Source organism: Phyllostomus discolor, chromosome 1, assembly GCF_004126475.2.
Source record: "Phyllostomus discolor isolate MPI-MPIP mPhyDis1 chromosome 1, mPhyDis1.pri.v3, whole genome shotgun sequence".
Lineage (NCBI taxonomy): Eukaryota > Metazoa > Chordata > Mammalia > Chiroptera > Phyllostomidae > Phyllostomus > Phyllostomus discolor.
In genome coordinates this window covers 204050434-204076026 of record NC_040903.2, presented here as the reverse complement: position 1 = coordinate 204076026, position 25593 = coordinate 204050434, and positions in this window count along the sequence as shown.

Below are 25593 nucleotides of genomic sequence, written 5' to 3'. Positions count from 1 at the left end.
AAAAACCTAACTTAATAAATAAGCATATGGCCTAATATGAAAGAAAGACAAGTGTTATGATAAATCATGAAACCTGATCAATGTTACTACCATTGTGTGGGATAATGGTCGTAACTGAAATGGAGTCAGGATAAGATTCATCAAGAAGGTGAGTTTGAAGGAGGTGAGAAAGTGTATGATGTTGATATCTGAAAAGCAAGAATTCCAAAAAAGGCAAATAGTGAGTGCTGGAGCATGACCAGTCTATTAAAAAAAAAAGTAGGATGATAGTGGATGTTACGCAGGAATAACAGATTTGAAGGGCCTCCAGATCACTGCCAATATCTTGATTTTCATTGCCAAAACAAGGTTTCTTGCTTTGGCCCTATTAAAAGTTAGGGCCTGATGATCCCTAGTTTTGGGACACTGTCCTGCGTACTGTAGGTTGTTTATCAGCATCCTGGTCTCTAGCCTCCATCTGCCCGTACCAATTCCAGTTGTGAGCACCACCCAAACTGTCTTTGAATTTTGCCAACTCTCTTCCAGAAAACCAAAGTGACACAGTTTAGTACTCATTGCCCTAAGTGGAATGGAGGAGCATAGGAGTTGAATGAAGTTTCCCCCAAATTCGCACCTATTTGGAACCTGTGATTGTGTGACCTTATTTGGAAACGGGGTTTTGCAGAGGAATCAAGTTAAAATGAGATCATACTGGGTTAGACAGGGCCTTAAATATAATGACTCGTGTCTTTAGAAAAGAAAGAAGAGGGTCTTCTGTATTCAAAGGCACAAAGAGAACAAGAAAAACATCACAGGAAAATAGAGGCAAAAATTGGAGTCATATGCTGCGGTGTGCTAAGAATTACTGGCAGCCATCGGAGACAAGGAGAGAGACAATGAAGGATTCTTCCCTAGAATATTCAAAGGAAGTACTGCCTTGCTGACAATTTATTTCTGACTGTACTTCCATAACAGTGATAGAATAAAAATCTGTTGTCTTAGCCACCTACTTTGTAATCCTTTCTATTGGCAGCTCTAGGAGAGAATACAGAGATCTGTCGCTGATGACTACATAGAGGGGCGGCATCTGAATCAACGCAGATGCATATACAGGGTGGGGCGAAAGCATGTTTACAGCTATGAGTATATGAAACACAGAGTTTATTCCTGTCTTTCATATTTATTAATTATTGTATTATCTTTCATATGTACAACTATAAACCTACTTTTGACCAACTCTATAGATAATACCATTTTTAGGTGAGGAGGGGTATAGAAACAAAACCAGTTACAAGCTTCATGAAACATTTAAAGACAGAGATGTTAGCAGGTTGGATCAGAGGCAGATCACAATGGAGATGGTGAGAAGGATTTGGAGCCTCATGTGTTTTGAAAATAACAGGGTTTTTGATGGATTGAATGTAAGATGTTTATGAGAGATCTGTGAGGAGGTATTGAATAGGCAGTACGATATATGTGTTAGGATTTCAGGAAGCTGTTTATTGCATATCAGAGATATTTAGAGGAGTAATAAGACCAGGTCAGAAAACTAAGAGAGTTGTGTGTACATGGTTAAGAAAATGTTTACCTCAAGGTGAAGAGGCCAGAGGTAAATAAGATCAGGAATCAGCAAGTGACGATGAAAAAGCAACCAGTGAGATGTTAGCAGAATCAAGAGGAAGTTGACTCTTGCAAACAAGTTTTCTTCCTTTTTTTCCCAATTCCATTACATAAAAATTCTATTATAAAAGTATTTTAATGAGAAAAGTCATAAAAGTTTTTGCTTATTTTTTTATGAATTGTACTTCAGGAATATATCAATAGTTATTTTTCAACTTCTTATGCAGCAGGTCAAAATGTGTTAGATGATACTTGGTAAAACTAATTGAAAGTGCAAGGACTTGGTCTAAAATTAGGCTATGGAATCATATCCTAACAAGAAACAGATAAATTATTTTTTAAAAGATAAAACAAGGCAGTTCATTACAATGGGCTAATTTTAAAGGTGTAGTTTTAGGCAAACCAGAAGGAATGATGCAGTAATCCAGTCGTTCCATTCAAAATGCTCATGTGAACAATGATGGTGGTACTGGCCACCCTTCTCTCTGAGGTTCACCTCCACAGCATGAGATCTATTATTCATGCCAATGACATTTCAATGACATGCAGCATGATTTTATACTGAGTGAACAATCCAGAAGCCTAGACGAAGAGAGATAAAAGAATTAAAACTAAAGGTTAATGTCACTTTTTATAGTATTGATAAGTTGGTTCTTTTAAATAGATGTACAAAAAGTGACCTCCAAGTCTGGTATATTTATTAGGCATGGAGACATCAGAAAGTATCATGCAAAATGTCAATATGAAGCTTTTCTGCCCTGGCTGGTATGGCTCAGGGTATTGACTGCTGGCCTGCGAACCAAAGGGTAGCTGGCTCGATTCCTAGTCAGGGCACATGCCTGGGTTGTGGGCAAGGTCTCAGTTAAGGGCACATGAGAGGAAAGCACACACTGATGTTTTTTCCCCCCTCTCTCTCTCTCCCTTCCCCTCTCTCTGAAAATAAATAAATAAAATCTTTAAACAAAAAGATAAAGCTTTTCTGCCCACTAGTTATGTGGGGGTCTCCAAGGCTACTGGCCTTTCCCACTGAAACTGACAGCCTTCATGATTTCTACTGCCTTGCATTTTAGTTGCAATTCCATATTGGATATGAAGTCAAATTTAAAACCATGGTAAAAATGATAGCACAATAAAAATATAGCCCCATTGATGAACAATCCACATTTCTCACCAAAAAATAAGGTTCATCACCTATGTGAAAAGTCTGAAAATGGGTTTTAAGTGAAAGTAAGAACTTCTATTATTGTTGTGAGCACCAAAGAATTTAATTACCTCTCAGTGATAACCTAGTGGCATAAAATAGTAATGACTTTCTTTTCACAACCTGCTCATATATGAACCAAGACATGAAATCCATCTGGAGTTACTGGCTTTTTTTTCTGATTTTCAATATATATAAATAAATATACATATTTATATATATATATATATATAAAGTTATATATATTAACTTTAAAATATACATATATTCTAAAGTTAAAAAGTAGTAAAGGTTGTATTTGCATATCAGCAGCTAGGCTACCAAAAGTTGATAAAGCCATAGATGTTGTGCATATTTTGTACAATAAAAGGAAGAAACCCTAAATTGTATGTTGAGTCACCCAATTTAGTGACATTTGGAAGAAAGTCAACATTAATACTTGTAAGAGCTTAACAAAAGAGATTGTGTCATGTGTGAAAAAAAATAGTTGCATGCAATGATTTTATTGAACTCTAAGTTTTTAATATATTGGTTTTCATGCACAGTCCATTGATTTGTTTGTGCTTTGGATGTTTGCTAGGATAATGAATGGTTTCCATATGAATTGAAAGACTTTAGGAAAAAGGTAATGGTTTGCCAGTGAATTAATATTTAGAAGAATATATTAGTCATGGCTAGACTTCCACATTGGTTTAATATATTAGCTTGGAACATACTTTGTATGTGTGTGCAATATACTGATTTTTTTATTATTTCCATGTTTAAAGAAGTGTACTTGTTAAGAGCCTATCTTTTCAAATGACAAACTTGCAGTTGCGTGGAGTTAGGAGGTTAAATGGCTGTTATTAGCAGAAGATAAACTTGTGATAAATATAAATGTATGGTAAAGCTTATCACATCTAGTCATAGGTCTGTACTCACCATTTGCACAAATTTTAGAAGACAATAGAAAAATTATCACTTGTTAAAAACAAATTGCAGGAACTAAAAATTATTAACACGTGAACAAAAACAAGTTCAAAAATAAATCCAAGCCCTGGCTGGCGTAGCTCAGTGGATTGAACGTGGGCTGGGAACCAAAGTGTCCCAGGTTTGATTCCCAGCCAGGGTACATTCCTGGGTTGCAGGCCATAACCCCCAGCAACCGCACATTGATGTCTCTCTCTCTCTCTCTCTCTCTCTCTCTCTCTCCCTCTCTCTCTCTCTCTCTCTCTCTCCCCCTTCCTTCCCTCCCTAAAAATAAATTAATTAAATCTTTTAAAAAAAGTAAATAAATAAAATGTTTAAAACAATAAAAAATAAATCCACTCAGCAGCAACATAGAGGAGTGAGATGAAAGAGACCATCTTGGATTTAGAAAGCAAACACTGGGTTTTCAGTCTTAGCACCTGTATGCTCATGAATTCTGTCTTCTTTATTGTCACTTACTTTAATCTACTTGACCTCACCCTCAGTATTAAGATAGCAATTGCTACGTGGCCACCCGTAGATCCACTGAAAGGATAAGCACTTTCAGAGGATGTCTGTAAACCTAATGTTCCTTATGAAGAGTAAAGGTGGATGGATGTACATAGCTCTGAAGCAAGATTCCATGGGCTCATTTGTCCAGATATGTAACTTAGCAGGTGTTTCATTATCTTACCTTTTTATACAGATTATTGTAAAATGTCATATGCCATACAAGTCACACTTTTAAAATGTGCAATTCAGATTTTCCATTTAGTCTATTCACAGGGTTCTGCAACCACAAGCACTATCTAATTTCAGAATATTTCATAACCTACAAGGAAACTCTGTATAGCTCTTGCACAGCCCCTCTCCATTGCGCTTTGCCCCATGACCTTAGAAAAAAAAAGTCTTCTCTCTGTCTCTATGGATTTGCCTATTCTGAACATTTCATACAAATGGAATCATATAATGTGTCATTGTTTGTGACTGGCTTTTCTCACTTCACATAATATTTCAAAGTCCATCAATATTATAGGATCTATCTATAATCATCCCTTTATTTATTTCCAAAGAACATACCACTATGAGGATATAACACATTTTGGTTAGATATTTATAGTTGATGGATATTTGAATTGTTCCACTTTTTGGCTACTATGAATAATGGTGATGAAAACATTCATGTATGCATTTTTGTGTGGACATATGTTTTATCTCTATTAGTCATATACATATGAGTGGAATGGCTGGCTCATATGGATACTCTTTAGATAAGATGTTAAAAAGTTGTCAAACTGTTCCAAAGTTGCTGCACCATTGTAAAATCCTACCATCAGTGTTTAAGAGTTCGTTTTTCCACATTCTTCCAACACCCGTTATTGTCTTTTTTTTAATGTTAACCATTCTACTGGTGTGAAGTGATTTTGATTTGCATGTTGCTAGTGATTAATCATGTTGAGCATATTCTTATGTTCTTATAGACTATTTCTATATCTATTTTGAAGAAATGGATGTTATAACATTTTGTCAAGTTTTTAACTGGGTTATTTATATTATGAAGTTGTGAGACAGTTATATTAAGGATATAAATTCTGTATCAGTTACATAATTTGCAAATATTTTCTTATATTCTCTGGATTGTGTTTTTGCCTTGTTAATGGTGTGCCTTGAAGCACAAGAAAGCTTAATTTTTGTGAAGTCCACTGTATTTATTATTTTTTCACTTGGACTTTTCATGTAATATGAACTCAATGCCTAATCAAAGATCATAAACATTACTGCTACTTTTTCTAAGAGTTTTATAATTTTAGCTCTTACATTTACTTCTGCAATCCATTTTGAATACATTTTTGTGTTGGATCCAACCTTATTTTTATGTGGATGCCCAGTTGTCCTGGCACCATTTGTTGAGAAGACTGTTTTGACCCCATTGTGTATCATGGCACCTTTTCCAAAGGCAGTTAACCACAAATGTCAGGATTCATTTCTGGACACTCAGTTCTATTCCATTGATCTGTGTATCTACCCTTGTGATTGCCCACACTCTCTTGATTACTGTAGCTCTGAGGAAGTTACACAGGAAAGTGAGGTCAGTGCTCCAAGTGTATTCTTTTTCTTTGAAAGAGTATTTTTATTATCTGGGTTTCATCATTTCTATATAAACCTTAGGATCAATTTGCCAAAAAAGATAGCTGGAATTTTGATATCTTTTCTTATTTTTATACAGTCAGTGCTTTTTAATGAAGTTTCTCAAATAAGATACCTCAAATTAATAATTAAATAAATTAATGTAAGATATCTCAAATTAATAATTAAATAAATTAATGTACAAGTACACCAAGGTTTGATCTAACATGAACCCAAAGAAAAAATAATAGTCTTAAAACCAATATAATCATTTTGAGCCTAAAACATACATCCTCCCAAGAATCTTTTTCCTCGATTTTCTTTGTTTTTATTTATTATGCCTGTTTGTTGAAGCCACATAGACTCTTGTGCACAAAAATAAAGCACTGATGGTTTCTATATGTGACAGCCCCAAAATATTATTGCTTTTTTGGGATTTGGAATAATTTTTAGGAGACTCTGATTAATTTGTACTAAAATTAAATTGTATTAAAATCACTTGCACGAAGACAGGTTATTAGGTTACTTTGGAGATTTTCATGCATGTACATTACCTGTATCTCTGAGTCCATGGTTTCTTTTTTCAGCATCTCCACGTCCAGATAATCTTTTTCCCCCTCTCTGAAAACAGCTATCTTGGGTGTGAATGTGGCCACGTGACATTTCATGACTTCTCAATTCCAATTCTTAACACAGATTAATGAGAACCTCAGTGTTCAAATTCTAAACTTTTGTGCAGAAAATACAAGTAGCACAACTTTGGTTGCTCACATCAGTCATTCTCCCTTCACCCATTCAATCGTGGTTGGAATGCTTCAGAGATATGTAGCATAAACAAACTTGCAATGTTCAGAGAATGAGGTATACGTGACCTTGAATTGCACTTCAAAAGAAATTGCAACACCTAGACCTGTGACTTTATGAAAGGGAAGGGAGTAAGAAAAATATTTAAGTAATATTAGAACAAAGACTACCTTAGTAGTAGTATGAGAATGTACAAATAATATCTATTCAAGTGTATTACAAATACTACTATACTGTGTAATTAACATAATCATAATGGCTTTAGGATCAGTGATTCTCTGCCTTTCCGTATTTTGGGTGTTTTGATAAGCACTGATGAATAGAGCCACTCTTGATGTTTGAAGGCTCTGGATCTATGCAGCACTTCTTACAATAAGTAGCCTGTGGTTTTGGCAAGTTGTGCCGTCTTCCAGCAAATTGACCCATCTGGGAAGAGGAGCTTGACTTCAGTTCCTTGAACTCTCTCAGCTTTGAGTCCATCTCATCATTGTCATAAAGTTCAGAACTCTTTTTTTTGAAAGATTTTATTTATTTATTTTTAGAGAGGGAAGGGAGGGAGAAAGAGAGAGAGAGAGAGAGAAACATCGATGTGCGGTTGCTGGGGTCCATGGCCTGCAACCCAGGCATGTGCCCTGACTGGGAATCGAACCTGCAAAGCTTTGGTTTGCAGCCCATGCTCAATCCACTGAGCCATGCCAGCCAGGGCAAGTTCGGAACTCTTAATGATGGGAATGATAACAGCAGAACACAGTTGGTCTGATCAGGGCACCACCACATACAATGGTGCTTCTTTAAAGCAGAACAATGCTATGAGGGATTTATACGGGAAAAATCAATCTTTCAACAGAACACATACGTTAAGTAAATGAAATAATTCCGATAACACAAAGGCAGCCCTCTAGCAGTTACAAACAGGAGAAGGGAGCACACCATTTACAAATGACATCATATATACTCAGCGCTGCTTTTACTTTAAGTGATTTTCAGTGTATGCAAGCAAAGTGTGCCGCTTATTTATCATAAAGCTAAAATCCATACAAGTCCTTCAAATGTTTCAATAAACTTATGAAAAAGTATTTTTCAAAAGGAAAGCCAACTAGCAATTTATTTTTTTATGGTTTGAAATATGTTTAAATCAAATTTGATGTCATGACTCTTTTTAGACTTTCTAGATACTGTGGGTTCTCCTTGACACTTTGATTACCTTGGAGAAATATATTCATTTGACTGAATAAATAACTACAGTGGGAGAGAAGTCTGATTTAAAAAGAATATAAATTTGGAGGTATCACCCAACTCTCCCTAAATTCAAATAAAGTTAATTTAAGGCACATGTATTCTGTCATGTGTAGAAGATATATTATAATTAGTATAATATGCATTATACTGGGAAGCCAATTACATTACTCTAAGGACATGCCAATGGATTTATCTAAAGTAACAGAAATGCTCAGAGTTAATTAAGTTTGTCTTATGCTAACAAGAAATTGTGTCATATTATAGGAAGATTTTAGAATACTAAAAGGTCAATCTGTATTATAAAAAAAATCTGCACATAAATGTTTTATGAGGGATTGGCATAGAATAACATATGAACCAAACCACAATCTGTCCTGTCTCCTAATTAGATTTTTTAAGTTCTGCATTTTAATTAGGAAGGTTTCTTCTGGAGGTAACAGAAAACCAGATGCGAGCTTTAACATTTAGTGATGCATATAGCGGGAGTTCAGAGGCGGCTCCTTCCTGGTATTTGGTTTAACCCAGTGGCCTTTGGTCTTTTCTGCGGGATTACAAACTGCAGGGAGTAGGTTTGGGCTTCTCAGTATTTGGTCATTCAGAGGAAGACAGAATTTGCTGTGAGTATATTTTTTGTAAAGGCAGGGAGACATCTTTCCCGATGTTCAGAAAAAGGACTCCTGGACATGGAGAACAGTGTGGTGATTGTGGGGGGTCGGGGGGATATAAGCAGGATGAATGGTAGTGAGAAAAATATACAAATACATTTAAAAATTTTCCTCTTTATCCTTGCTTGAATTAGGTATGATTACTATTTTTAAAGTATATTGTATTGGTTATGCTATTACAGTCATCCCATTTTTTTTTCCCCTTTATTCGCCTCCGCCCTGCACCCTCCTCCCAACAGCATTCCTCCCCCCTTGGTCCATGCCCATGGGACGTACATATGTGTTCCTTGGCTGCTCCATTTCCTATACTATTCTTAACCTTCCCTTTGTTATGCTTAGCATTACTATTTTTGAAACAGTCTCCGAAACCAAGTAAAAATTAAGAGATGTTACCACACATTCTAATTCCTGAAGGAAATTGTTATGGCATTACATTGGCATAGTGAATTACCTTCAAAGCATTCTGGCCTTGAAAATGTCTGGGTCAATATCTCCAAAGCACATGTCTAAGTGTACAAATGGATGGTAAGGGATATATGAGAAAAATTTGGCAAAGTTTAGGAAAAGGGAAATTAGGAATTTTACTGGATAGACTACAATGTCTACCATACTGTATAAACAAGTGGTATGGAAATATTTGGTAAAGGTACATTGAACTCTAAAGACTTGCTTTGTTCTCCATCATAACAATAACAATAAAAACCTAACTTAGACAAATATCCAAAACATCAAGTTCCATATCTTACATATGCAATTTGGCCCCTGTATATAAAGAAGACTTTATTCAACTGCATTACAATTGATCTTTTCAGGAAGTGAAATCACAAATTGCCCCTACCTCTTATGACACTATACAGTGCTATAAAAACTACTAGCTAAGATTACTCTTCTCTTTAAGCCTTCCCCTCATTTTCCTTGACATATATCCTGAGTCTTGCTCATGTTATGCAGTATTCTCCATATACCTCTGTGCCTGTGCATATTCTAATCCTGTGTCAAACTGGTCTTTTCTATGAATACCTTCCTTCCTGTGTATAGATGGGTATTTTTTTTCTAATCCCCAAATGCAGCTATATTATAAACTATTACTTGCTAACCACGTATTTCAAATACTTGTAGGCAGTGCATTAATTGGCAGACATTCTTCTAAGTGATTAGGGAAGAGAGAAATATTTTCGCATGGAGTTTCTAATACGTGTGTGTGTGTGTGTATGTTTGTATGCATATATCCTGTAACATCTCTCAAGTCAGTGGCAGTTTTCTTAAGTGTTAGAACTATTTCATAGATTTGTTTCTATTCCCACAATCTACTATTGATGTTTCCCTAAGAGACAGAGATTCAACAAGAAAGTAAGAAACACTAAAAAATATTGTGATTTGCTTTTCGTGTTTCCATGGCACTGGTAGGCAAAGAAAAGATGTCAATGAATTACTATTGCCAAGGAGGGGCAGTTTCAAGTAATTCTGAGATTTAGTATGTATTGTCTGAGAGTAGAAGTCCTGGTCTTTGGGAAATGGTGCCTTCAATTAAATGAAGTTGTAGATGATGGAAGTTGGTGGTCAAGTTTCATTTTGTTTCATTGGGCAAAGGACTTGAACAGAGACTTGTCCAAGGAGGACATACAGAGGGCCCAGAGACATATGCAAAGATTCTAATCACAGAGATGCTAGTTAAAACCACAATGAGATACCACTTCACATCGGTCAGAATGGCCGTCATAAACAAAACAACAAACAACAAGTGCTGGTAAGTTGTGGAGAAAAAGGAACCCTAGTGCACTGTTGGTGGGAATGCAGACTCATGCAGCCACTGGGGAAAACAGAATGGAATTTCCTCAGAAAATGAAAAATGGAACTGCCTTTTGAACAAGCAATTCCACTGCTGGGATTATACCCTAAGAACCCTGAAACATTAATTCAAAAGAACCTATGCACCCCAATGTCCATAGCAGCACAATTTACAGTAGCCAAGTGCTGGAAGCAAGCTAAGTGGTCATCAGTAAATGAGTGGATCAAAAAACTATGGTATATTTACATGATGAAATATTATGCAGCAGAAAGAAAGAAGGAGCTCCTACCCTTTGTGATTGCATGGATGGATCTGCAGAGCATTATGCCAAGTGAAATAAGCCATATAGTGAAGGACAAATACCATATGATCTTACCTGTAAGTGGAACCTAATCAACAAAACAAACAAGCAAGCAATATATAACCATAGACATTGAAATAAAGAACAAACTAACAGTGTCCAGAGGGGAGGTGGGACGGAATAATGGGGGGGTGAGGGGGGAAGTGTTTTCAGGAACTTGTACAAAGGACACATGGACAAAACCAAAGGCGAGTAAGACCAAGGGTAGGGAGTAGGTATGGCTGGGGTGGGCAGGGAGTGGTGGGGAGAAAATAGAGACAATGGTATTTGAACAACATTTTTAAAAGAGGTATATTTTTGTCAAAAAATAAATAAAATAAATAAATGAATTTGTAGATGAAACCATCTGTAAACTTTACTACCTAGATAATGCTAGGCAGCTTATTTTTTGCTACAAAAATTTTCTTTTTTCTGGTACTCTTTTGTCAGTACCACAGATATATGTCTAATTTTATGCTTTGTATTTTTTTTGTTAAAGTTGGTTTTGCACTTGACCTTACACCATCCAACATTTATTTTTCTCTACTAAGTTGATATTACCTGTAGCAGGAAGCTCTGAATGTTATGTATGATTAATAATAACATTCCTGCCACCAAAATATGTGTGTACTCAAAAAACACACACAGTGTCTGACTAAACTGTAGATTGCCCATCAATTTGCATGGAAAACCCCAGTTCTTTAATCTCAGGAGGTGAAAATTATGATCTTGTTCTTTAGTGCTGGACACATGTTTACTTACTTTAGTTTGGTCCAAGTATTTAATTGACACAACAATTTAAAGACAGTTCATTGATTCACAAATTTTCCATATAGAAAGGACGCTTTGCCTTCTTTTATCTAGTCCCACTTGCTTCTTAAATCATGCTTTATCACTGATTAATTACTGTCAGTGAAGAAATGAACATTTCATTCTTGATATATTCACTAGAAATCAGACTTCCTAAATATATTCAAGATTTACATTCCTGCATAACCTATTTCAAACTGATCCTTATTTTTAACATCTACATTTTTCCCATGCAGTCCAAGATAGGAATAAAAGAGTGGGGTTAGTGATTTCCTCTTTTTCATGCTGAGTTATCCTTTTTCCTGTGGGCCTGATTAATGAGTTTGCTATTAATTAATTTTATTGACTAAGAAATGTAGGCATTGTTTCCCTTGATTTTGACAACTATAAAATGGTAATGTTGGATGAGAGAAAACTTGTTTCTTTTATCACTTGTCTGTGCTGCTTTACTCATATATATTTGTATTCATATATATTCATATATATGAATATATACTCATATTATAGATATAATCTCGAGCTGAACAATGAACAATCAGTGTCTGTGAGCTATATGGGGAGCAAAGAAAAAGTAGGAGTAGAAAAGGCAATTGGGTATTCTCATATCACAGATTATTGACCAGATGGCCAACTCTTATTTAAATATATTTTTAAATTAATTTTTGCTTAATGCTTGAAGATTACGTAATTCATCAAGTATGGAAAATTACTGAAACAAAGGTTTATTCCATTAACGTTTTTGTTCATGTATCTTAGACTATTACCATCTTAGTGGTCAAGTATGTTTGATATGCTTTATTCTTGAACCTATAACTTTGAGAAATTGAAATGTAATTTTGGGTACCCCAGTGATATTACAATATTTACATATAAACATTACACATTATTTGTGTCATTTATTGAACAATAATTTGAAATATTACAAATACAACTTTTTCAGGTGCAGTTTAAAAAGGAATATTTAGGAAAAATGAAATCACTCTCAGGAAAGTTTGATTTTTTAAAAATCATTTCCAAAACATGTGGTAAACAGGTATTATATTAGAAATGAATTTAATCTAAATACATTTTAGTTTATGAACACTGTCAAAACCAAACACAGCACAATGAAACTTCATTTTAATGTGCTTCGTGTACTATTTTCTAACATTTGCCATGTAGCACACATTATCCAAATAGCTCCAGACACTGTTTAAAAATATTAAACTAAGGTTCTTCATGTAACACTTTCCTGAATGGATTGGAACAATAGGAGAAACAATTTGAAAGCCATGTGCACAGAAAAAAAAGTCACAGCCAGAACCTGTGAGGCAATTCGCTTCCACAAAATGATTTTGGTACCATATCCATAAACAGTAAGGTTCCAGTCTAATTGGGTTATGAACTCAAATTTAAGTTGTTGTGATTCAATTTGGGCCCTAAGTGAACTTCCACAATTTACTGTGCACTTGTGGAAAAAAAAAATCAGTTTCGTGATATTAAATAGGAAATATGGCATCTACAACATGTCATTTTTTAAAATTTCTTTACAAAAATCTCATTAAAACAACTTTATATTTTGCAATTATAGGTTAGTTTTAGTATCTGGAACAAGTTTTTAAGCTGTACTATTGCATGATAGTTGTCTTAAACTTAACCTAGGACATGTTTTCATTCTTTGAGAATACACACAAGCCTTCCAAAGAGCAGCCATTAGATATTTCTCTTAATGGCATTCAACGCGAACTGTCACTTTCCTACATTCTTCCCGAACATGGGCATTCTCTTATGATTATAAGATCACATATTTTAGAAAAGGATGAGTTTAGGGCAATCCTTTATTTTCTTAAATGAAATTGTTGAGACCTAGAGATTCAGATAATTTGCTCAATGTCATTATCTCAGTTTTTCACATGGTTAGAAATAAAGTGATATCTAGTTTGCTCATCTTTCTTCTTTAAAACGGTGCTTTTTACTCATTGCTACTATTGTTTAAAATAACATTTCCAAGCCATCTCAGTGTAGGTATTTCTTAAGCTCACATTGTCTATGTGAGCACCTCACTTTTTAATGTCTCTCTCATTGTGATAAACTTGGTCTTCCAGTGTGGGATGTGTGACCAACCAACCATTTTTGTCATGCTTTTGATGCTGCCATATGGAGACCTGAATTAAAGAGGAACTCATCGGCCTAAGTCAATGCTATCTCCCGCTGATAGAGATGTCTTCCCTACCTCTGAGCTCTGCTGTGGGCCTTGCTGATTAATTATTCCATCCAACCATTGTATTTACTGCAGATGGCCAGAGATGTTAGGTGTCCTGTTCAAGGTGACAGTTCTTTTTATAAAGCACCCTTGACTCTCTAATGTTTGTTGAGTTGTATACCAGAACGATAATTTTGAGGTTGCATAAGAAGAGGGACTGAAAACCTGGTACCAGAGCTTAACTTTATCACTTTCTAAGCATTTGGTCTTAGTCTGATCAATTAAACACATTAAGCATCAGTTAACACACGTGTAAAGCTGAGATTATAGTAATGCTTGCCTCATAGGCTATGGTGAAGATTTATTGGTGGTATGTTTATTGGGCTAAGTTTCAAAATTCTGCAGTGACTACATACACATATATGCACACACTGCTTTAATTCCTACTACAGTAGTGTTCTCCACTATCTTAGCCATAGAACATCTCCAGAGAACTTCTATTAAAACTTTGAAATTTTCTATAAAAATCTTCAAAATCATTTGACAGAAAAAAAATTAGTATTATGCTAAATGAAGTGTCATGCTCAAATTCTTCAAATATATTCTTCTTTAATTCTTGCTTAGATTTATATATTCAAGTTTACATCTAGCCACATTCTGGCCTTAAGGACAAAATTGATCGAGGTAAGATATATACCAAGATAACTATTGCAATCACTATTTTCACAAGGATGAAATAAGAAAGTGTGCACTGTACATGCTCTAGCAGAAGAATAGCATGTGGAAAATAACAGGTATAATCAATCCCAAACAGAAGGTAATCTCAAAGCCTTTCCTAGTCTCTACGATGCAATACAAAATAATACCACATGGTTGAGATTAAATTTTATGTTTTTCACTTCTTCTGGGAATAATTTCAAATTTAATATCCTTATTGTGTTAGTTTTAGCTTGGGATGGGATATTTTGCTCTTATATCATCCCTCAGTTCCAAATCATTTAACTATGAAACTGAAATGTTTACTCCAGACTGTTTTATTTTCAGTAAATACATAACAGCTGCTATTATAAATTGGCATAAGAATCCAAAGAGCATGTAGGTGTGTCTCTGACCCTACTTGCTTTCCAGTTCATGTAAATCTTATAGAGTTTTATTTTAAATCTTTCAGCCTGCTTCTCTGCTAAGAAATCTACAATGCCAGGACACCAGCCTCACCAGTTTTTGAGTGGCATGTCATTAATTCCTGGCGCTTTGGTTTCACTTGTTTAATGACTTAAATTTTGACTCGTGTTTTTTCTTCCTAGAGTCTTCTAATTGCTCCCACACTCAGACATCATCAGCTTTCTGGTTGTGGGATACCCAGGCTCTCTCTACCGTATATGATGTTATATGATGATATGAACCTTTACCAGTTTTAACTCTTTAATCCTTAACACAATTTTGTGATTTTGTTCCTCCTAGAACCCTACCGTATTTCCTTTATGTTACATGCAATCTTTTCCTGGTTCATATAACAAGGCTGATTTTCTCTGGGCAAAATCACACTTAAACTCTCTATTCTTCATGGCAGTATCATCATAATTTTACTAACAAGTGACCGAACAGAAAATGGTCAATGCTTCCCCACAGTTGTGGGGAACATTGCTCAATCAGCACCCATTCAGTGTCTTTGCTCAGCATATCTAATTGGTGTTACACCATTTGAAATGTCCACTTAGAGACTGAGGTGGTAAGTCATGAGCATTGAAGCAAATATAAAACTAACCAACCCACTAATTAACAGTTTTATGCCACACAAATTAAACACTCCGGTAAGGCAAACCCTTGACTTTATTAGTAAAGTATAGGCATTTATGAAGATAGCTTAAACTTATACATACACATTTGAGGAGAAGCAGACTGGCTATGTCAAAATTTTGGAAATAGCAAGTAAACTATTCCCCCCTCCTTTTCTTCACCTTTCAAAAGGACCCCTTTCTTCCCATGTCAGCCACTTCCTCGCTTACTCCTTCAGTACTTTACTATCAAAGTAGGATAACACCAATATCAGTAATTTGTGAGGTTAGTTACAACAGCTTCCAGTATTGATCATTATTGATTGGTTAACTGATTGCAATTTTAGTATTAATTATATTTGGTCTTGTATCCCACAGTTCAGTTGGAATGATGGCTCTTAGCATTCGAGCTGCTTCGGAGCTTTTATTGTTTTCCTTCAAGAATTTCTGGATAGAAGAGCAAGAGTCAATTTAACACCAAGTTCTGGAAGAAGCTTTTGGAAATGCTCTAGCCTCTTCCCCTCCACCCCTGCCCAAAGTCCTGTATTAAATCAATGAAACTGAAAACCTTTCATCACTCTTTAGCAGCAGCAGTAAGGAGTGTTATAATTATGTAGGTTAAGCATGAGAGTAGGAAAATTACAAGCATTATTTGCAAAGTAAACATAAAGTCAATTTTCATAAATGTCGAGCAAATACTATGAAGTGTTAGTTATTATGCATATGAGTAACTGTCAAAGTGAAAAATATTATTTAAGTATGTGTATGGATTTGTGTGTGAATGTGTGTGTAGCATGTGCACAGAAGAGAGGAAGAGGGATATACAGAGAAATTGCTTATACCAATAAATGTGTTCACAAAGAACGAGCTTTTGTGTGTTTGTTAATTTTGAGTGTTACAGGATCCTTAAAACTTCACACTTAAAAAGTAAAGAATAGTGAAAGCAGTTGGGTCATTTTCCTAATAATAAGAACAACGGGTAATGACTAAAAATTTACTTTAGAGTATTTAATAAAAGCTCTATGTGTAATTACCAAACTCCGAAAATATATATTCCTTAATTTGTGCTACATCAATGTTACACAGGAACATTATTTTCAAATGTGATGTTCTATGTGTTTTTAAAATAATGCATAAAAATAACTGCATCCTGATGGAGAATTAACAAAAATATGCTTTGTTATGTCTGGCAAAGAATTCATTCATTGAGTTAAAAAAGAAAATGCCTTTCTGAATTCTGATATTTAGAATTGCTCTCTTAATGTGTCTCCCAAAATTGAATATTATATTCCTCTATATCAGATAAGCCTTTTGAAAATGCATATGATTAAAATCTTTGCAAAAGAATAATTGGCACTATTGGTCATAATCTTAATTCCCTCATTACACAATTAAATGCTAAAAATGTTATTACAGAGCACAATACATAATTTAAAGGCTTAAATATTTTAAAGATTTGACTGCTATAATTATAATTATCTTTGTGTACTTTGATCTTTGTAAATTTCCAATTCTCCAAGGTTAAAGTAAATACAAACTGTATTTATGAATTACCATCTCTGTTGTGAGACTTTTAGGAGAGTAGCATCTGAGATAAGCCCAGATTCTATACTTATGTCCTTCCAGTGCCAGTCTCGGTACCAAAAAAAGTAACTAACATCACCATTTTCATGCTAGCATAAATTCTCCATACTGCTGAGTCAGACATTGACGTCTGCCTGCAAACTCTGGGTGGACACAAGGTATATGCTGGTGAGGGCTGAGTAAAACCTGAAAAACAGACAACCCGTGCTTCCAGATTAGCTGCTGGCCTCCTAATGTAGGGTGAGCATCTTCAAGGGTCTCTAGCCTCATCTTTAATTTTTGAAGAAGCAGCATTTTTGTGTTTATACTTCTAGTCATCGTAAAAGAAGCAGCTGAATTTGATTGTTTCTTCATTGAAACAGTTGGGTAGACCAACTTCAGATGTAGTATTCCTTCTATCAAATCATAGATCATGACCTGCCACAATAATCTGCTCTGAGAATGCAATTCTAGAGCCTCTAGTGTATATTATGGAATAGTAAATATCATATTTACTTCAAAATCCATTGTTCTAGTGTGAGGTCTATGCAAAACACAAAAGCTCAAGAAAAAATAGGTTTTTTGTAAATTGTGGTTTGTGTTGTAGCATCTCAAGATGGTTCAAGAGAAGTCATCCGTCTGCAAGACAAGCAAGTAACATTTAAGCATAGTTTCAGTTCTAATTGCCCTGGTGATAAGTATCTTGATATTCCCTTTTGGACTAATGTTCAAAAAAATTTGTCTATTCTCAGTTTCTCAGTATCTGCCACTTGTCAATGCTTAGAAGGCTGTCTTCTATAGAAAACAGACAACTATGATTATAACAACTCTTCCTAGCAGAAGAAGAAAAGTTATGAATAATCATGTTAGTGTGGAACAATAAATGCCTATAAAGCTAGGGGTGCTAAGGTAAGGCCAAGAAAGCGAGTGATATTCAAGAGCAGACAGCAGCCATAGATGCTGTGGATGGGATTAAGGTCAACAGTAAAATACATTCACCTTTGCTTAACATAAAGTGTCGCAAGTCAGAAACTAGAAAGGGCACATTCTCCTAGAAGACACTTACACTGCAGGGATTAAGTGATCAGAAATCAGGAGAAATCTCAAAGAACCATGAATTGAAGAAGCAGTGCTGGGTGAGGGAGAAACAGCTGTATTATAGCAGACTGCAGGACACCTTGAAACTTCCCAAAGGAGGAAATTCTCTCTGTGTGTCAGGATGCTTGATGATGCCCAGTGCAGAATAACTTTTCAGTTGGGACTAGCCTTGAATTGGAAGGGAAATACGTAAAGTGTAGCTTCTTAATTGCTTGTGAAACTGAAAGGAAATCAGAACTGAGGAATGAAATAATGACTGCAATATCATGGCTAAGACCTTAATGATGTTATATAGACACCTTTTTATTATATTGTTACTTTCAAACCATATGTATTAACTATTTATTTATTTATTTATTCCTCCATTAGCGTTTACCAATTATAAAATTTCCTCCAAGTTTTGCTATGTATATACAATACCTGCCATTATCTTAGTAATGCACTTTTTGTTACAAAGGTGGTTCCGATAACCCGAGTTGTGGTCCCACTTTTGTCGTTGTGTCTTCCTCATGTGGAAAATGGGAACACGACTACTCCCACTTTCCATGTCAGGATTAAACGGGAATTATTTGAGATGACTTTTACAAAGAGCTCAAGTACTTCCCACATTTCAGGCACAGTGCTGTGTAATGAAGACATACAATAATCCTCCCTTTTTAAGTGATTTATATTCCACATCTGTAAAGTGTTTTCTGGTTTGATTTCCAAATCACTGAAATTCTCCAGGGTGCTGACTTTGCTTTATATCCATCCTCCCCCAAGAACTAGCTCAATACACAGTGAATATCAAGTATTCAATAGAATAAATTTGATTTGCTCTATATCCTTGGGAGGTAACGAGGGGAGCAGTGTAATTTCTATTGTAACCATACCCCTAAAGTTCAAGTATGTTATTTATAATGCCTGAGGTTCACACAGCTAGATGATGGGGAAGGCTGGATTTCCCCCTACTTACATCCAATCTACCACTCTTTAATTGCATAGGAAGATAATTAAGCAGAAAGGAAGGGTTGATAGTTGAGCTTTAAAAAAGATAAGCATTTCATCTTTGCTTTAATGATGAATTGTCATAGAGAATTCCTGAAAACAAGCATCTCCCATAAGGGGGTGCTTTGCTCAGCCTGGCGAACCCAGACTCTGCCTCCTTCCCTGTCCAATTGCCTCTAGACCTCCAATTGGACAGCTTCCAGTCTTTTACACTGCTAATGGGTAAAATTAGTAATGCTTTCTGTAAAATTCAAAAACAAACTTACTAATTCACCATTAGGTCTTAACTGCGAAGTACTTTTGAATAGGCATATTTCAGGCACCTAATACTTAAGTTGTAAATATTATATTTTTTGTAGAAATACACATGAATGTATATATTTAAAATTATTTATCCCTTGAAAAGAAAACTCAGGCTGTTCCATCCATAGTCCATATGGTACATACTGTATGGGAGACAGTTTTAAGATTAGAGGGGCTATAAATTCTTTTCAATTGAATTACATTTTTATTTAGCTAGTCTAGAATAAAAATGAAAAGTGATTATTACCTTTTCCTTTCTATTTTTTTCCTATTAAAATGCTGACATGAGATTTGATCAGGGAAATTAAAGACACTTTCAAGTTCATTGAGTTCAGCCTTCCACTCAGTGCAGAAATGACTGGTGTCATGGTGTTATTAGGTGTGCACCCATTCCCTCTAAGTCTTAAAGTGAGTATCTGCATAGCTGGTTTATGCCTTTTGAGGAGGTCTGAATGAACTCTTCCTCAGCATATTAAGAGTACATTGGATTTACTTTAATTTCTAAATAGTGGTTATGATGCTGCCCAAAGAAGTACATGGAATGTCTAATTTCTCTTTTTCCACATAGCTTGCATATAAAGAGAAAGTTGTTGTGTCTCATCAAAACTCTTTACAATGATGTTTGAAATTTTTCAACTATCCTTTTTTGTAATATGCTTTTCAAACATGTCTATTTCTTAGTCTATATAGCTAGGTATTACATTATTCTATAAAATAGATCATCTAAAACTGAACACAGTGTTTCAGATATTTTTAACTATTTACAGAATATGATGCAAAGTTGTCTTTTTATTTTGGGGAACAATTCTTTTTTTTGGGGGGGTGCAATTCTTCTTTTCAAATTAAATCAGCCAAAGATTATATTTGCCTCCTAATAGATATACCAACCCATCTTCTCTTTTGGAGCATGTAACAAAATTTTTGGGTAGAAAATGAGTGGTCCTCATTCTACAGTAGAGAAACGAGTTGTTTGAATTGACTTGTGTATCTTTTTATTGATTTCCATTACTTTGAGTTCTTTTGTTTAAACTGATTATCCTAGCAATTTGAGATCTAATGCATGTGTAAATATCAGTTCAAAGTACAAGTTCCACTGCAGTCTGTTCCCTGAGTTCTAATCCTGGTTCTGTTTATTTGTGGGCAAGCTGATTAGCATCACTAAGTGTAATCATCTGCAAAACAGGAATAATAACAATAGCTACTCATAAATTACATAAAAATTGTAAACCAATGAGCTCAGTGCCTGAAATGAAAATTCTGAAAATAAAGTTAGCTATTATCATTGTCAATATTAAATTTGCTAGCTGTCATAGAAAATATAGTAATTTATGCAAATATATAGCTGCTATGTATTTGTAAGCCATAGTAAGAATCATGCATAGAGAAAAACTGAACCCAGAAGATGAGAGTCTACCTATAGCATTATCACTAATCTCTTCAGGGTATTCTTCCATTTGAAAACCCAACTAACTTGACATTTAGGGCTACATCATAAAATATTGTTCTAAGTAATATTCAACATTTTACTGCCTATGCTTTCTTCTAGGAGTTTTATGCTTTCAGGTTTAACATTTAAATGTTTGATACATTTTGAATTTATTCCTGTGTTGGTATAAGTAGGTGGTCTAGTTTCATTTTTTTGCATGTATCTGTGCAATTCTCACAACACCATGTATTGAATAGACTATTTTTAGTCTATTGTATGTGCCTGCTTCCTAAGTCAAATATTAATTTACTATAAAAGCGTGGATTTATTTCTGGGCTCTCTATTCTGTTCCATTGATCTATGTGTCTGTTTTTATGCCAGTACCATGCTGTTTTGATTACTATGGCCTTATAGTATAGTTTGATACTTTATCTGATATATCTCCTCAGGCATGGGAAACAAAAACAAACAATAAACGAAAGAGACTACATCAAAGTAAGAAACTTTTGCATAGCAAAGGAAAACATTAGCAAAATAAAAAGACATCCCATGCAATGGAAAAACATATTTGCCAATATATTTGATAAGGGGTTAATATCCAGAATTTTTAAAGGACTTGTAAAACCCAACACACACACACAATCAATTAAGAAGGACTTGAATAGACGTTTCTCCAAAGAGGGCATACAGGTGGTCAATAGATATATAAAAAGATGCTTGATGTCACTAATCATCAGATAAATGCAAATTAAAACCAAAAAGAGATATCACCTCACACCTATCAGAATGGCTATCATTAATAAATCAACAAACAACAAGTGCTGATGAGGATGTGGAGAAGGGGGACTCTTTTGCACTGTTGGTGGGAATGTGGATTGGTGCAGTCACTGTGGAAAGCAGCATGGAGATACCTAAAAAAAAATAAAAATGAATTTGCCTTTTGACCCACCAATCCCACTTCTGGGATTATATCCAAAGGAACCCAAAACACTAAATCAAAATAACATAAGCACCCTGGTGTTCAGTGCAGCGTTATTTACAATCACCAAGATAGGGAAGCAGCCCAAGTGTCCATCAGAAGATGAGTGGATAAAGTGGCTATCAGACATTTACACAGTGGAATACTATTTGGTTCTAAAAAGGAAGAAAATCTAGCCCTGGCTGGCATAGGTCAGTGGATTGAGCGCGGGCTGAGAACCAAAGTGTCGCAGGTTTGATTCCCAGTCAGAGTACATGCCTGGGTTGCAGGCCATGACCCCCAGCAACCACACATTGATGTTTCTCTTTCTCTCTAGCTCCCTCCCTTCCCTCTCTAAAAAATAAATAAATAAAATCTTTAAAAAAATAAAATAAAATAAAAAGGAAGAAAATCTTACCCTTTATAATAGTATGGATGGGCCTGAAGAACATTGTGCTAAATAAAATAAGCCAGTCAGGGAAAGACAGATGCCATATGATTTCACTATGTGTTGAATTTAGTGAATTAAATGAACTAACAAGCAAAATAGAAACAGACTCATTCACAGAGAGGAGGAGGATGGCTATTTGGGAATTCTCGGGTGGAGAGCTTGAGCAAAAAGGAAAAAGAACTCACTGACAGGGACAAAATGTGGTGATTGTGGGGGGAGGGGCATGCAACAGGTTAAGTGGTAATGGGAAAATGCAATAAAAATATAATAAATAAATAGATATTCAGGAAAAAATCCTTTTATAATTAGATGTTGACTGCTGAGTCATAAAGTTTTTGAATTGTTTACAAAGATAATATTTTTAAATATATATAATATATAGTCACATATATATATTATATATGTTATACTGGGAAGTAATTAATGTCAAGTTCCTTAAATTTTAGCTTCAGAAATCAGATGTTCCCAACTTTCAAAACAGCAGAAATACACTTATTTGTTACCAGTTTTGTTATACTTCTCTCAATTTCTCTTATTTTTAAAAGTCACTATGACTTTGTTAAAAAAAAAAAAATCCATGCATTCATTCAGCTCACATTTTGTGAAATCCTGCTGTGACAATGTATGTTTCTCTGTTCCCAATGAATTAATGGCCCATGGGGCAAACTGAAGAAGATCTTGCATTTTAATGTTTAATTTATGTAAGAATTATAATAAAAGCACGAACAAGAAGAAAATGACTTATCTTGGTAAGATCTTTCTGTTTCTCGTTATCTAATTTTTGTGAATGTTGGTATTTGAATTCAAGAGAAATAGTGAGGCGCCTTCCACAACTTTCTCAGCCTATTATGAATTCAACTCCTCACGGCACCATGGTTTCTCACAGCATCTCTATGAAGCTCATTTTTATTAATAAAAAGGTTCAGAGCAAAATAAGTTTCAATAGTTGAAGCTTTCCCTGTCTTCTCTTAATTCTATCTGCCCAAGACCAGAACCAGGAATGTCTTGTTTGAATTACAACATAGTCTTTAAAGCCCTATTTGATTCTTAGCATGGTTAAAATCCTTGCAGGTTTTGTTTATAGTTTTATTAGGAAATACATGTCAAAGTAAACATATAATTTTGTATGTGATATTTCAAATAATAAAATAACCAGCCCCTCTGCTTTCCACTCCTCAGTTTGTTCATCACTCTTTCCACTTAAAGGTAACCATCCTGACTTGTATATTAATAAATCAGTTTCATTTTTTACCACTTCACTCCATGTATGGAAATCATTAATACATACATATATTGATGTTTTAAGTATAGTGTGAATTTTTGCATAATTTAACTCACTATTGCTCATATTTTGTGGAGTTCTTTTTAATATATATATATTTAATTAAATAGTGCCCTAACCAGTGTGGCTCAGTTGGTTGGTCGTTGTACTGAAAAGCAAAAGCTCTCTGGCTTGATTCCTGGTCAGGGCACATGCCTGGGTTGCAGACTCTCTCTCTGGTCAGTGCTCGTATGAGAGGCAACTGATTGATGTTGCTCTCTTGCGTCAGTGTCTGTCTCCCTCTCATCCTCTTTCTCTAAATAAATAAAACCTTTAGAAAATAATTAATTTATGTTCCATTTTTAATATCGAAAGTTTACTTTAAATTTTGAAGTTCCATTATGTTGATGAATTGAGTTACAGTGCATTGCATTGTGTAAATAAACCACAGATGTTTTACACATGATGGTATTGCGACCAAATCTTACGTACTACCTGCATCACACACGTATATATATATGGAATGAATTGCAGGGGCTTAGTATTTTCATCCTTACAATACTAGGTAACACCACATTAGCGCCCTAGAGGTTGACTCAATTTTTTCACAAGCAGTGTGTGATACCTCACCTGACCACGCCTCAACATGTAGTATTACTAGATTCTATAACATTTACCAATTTTATGTATATAAAGCTGCTTCTGTTTGTGAAGTTAAGTTAATGAATGCCCACAAAAGCAGGATTATAGAGACTTCTAAAAAAGCCAGTAATTATTAGCGAGTAAATAATCACCTTTTTATTTTTATTTATTTATTTTTAATGTGAGACAGGGAGAGACATTGTAGGCTGTATTACAGGTTTGATATTTGGTAAAATAAAATAAAATTCCCTAGGAGGCAAGGGAGAGCATTAGGCATCTCAGGACTGAAAGAATTTCAGGACATTGATGAATAAGATAGACAGGACACAAGCTTAGAGACAATGGGATGGTGTTGAAATGAACTTGGGAACTGTGTAAGGAGTCTGAACTTTATTCAATTACTAAATCCAATGAATGAAGAATTCTCATAATGTCAGTGGGAGACCTACTTATGATATTTGAACTATAGAGAGGTTACTCAGGATAGAGTATGGAAAGTGGGACTAGTATGGAGGTGGAAAAAATAGTTTTGATGAAAGATTCAAGTGGCCTAAATTAAGGTAGGATGGTAGAAGCCAGGAGAAATGGATGGGGTGCTATTCTGAAGGTGAATTAGTAGGAGAGAAGGAAAAATCAAGAATGGCAGTCATATTCGTAAAATAAAATACAGGATAAAGGGGAGAATTTAACAGAAAGATATGCAATTTCAAGCTTGTTGAAATTTGCCAGGACAACGCCCAAAAGCATGTGCACAGGATACATGGAGCTACTGCTAAGCAAAGCGACATAGAAACTTAGCAGTTATTGGCTACAAGCTATGCAGAATCACTGGTCTTAATTTTTTAAAATATTATTGACTAGTTTCCAATGAGGAGATCTTTCAAAATAATTGATTTTCAAAAGATCAAGGTAAGCAAAAACAATATAGTTCTTAAACACACACACACACACACACACACACACACACACACATCCCTGTGTGGCAAGTTACTGGCTTCCTTACACTGAGGAAGGGTTCTTAACTTCATCAGTGACCTTGGGCTTGTCCAAAACTAAATCTGTAAAGGGAGATTTGAAGAAGTGATTGAGCCCAAGCCCAAGTGACATTAACTTAAGATTTTAATATGTATCAAAAAGTGACTGCATTTGTGTGACAGCATTTTCTTGTCGCTAATGGTTTTCAATAGTTGGTATGTGGGTAGAGGACTCCGTATAACTAACTTTCAGATGGAGACTATAGATGTGGTTTTCTCGATAGCAGCACTACTGACATTTTGAACCAGTTAATTATTTCTTGTAGCTGTTGTCATGTGCAATGTAGGGTGTATGATGGCATCCCTGGCCTCTACCCACCACATGCCAGTTGGTCGTGACAATCAAAAATGTACCCAGACATTTCCAAAGGTCCTTGGTGAAGTAGATTCC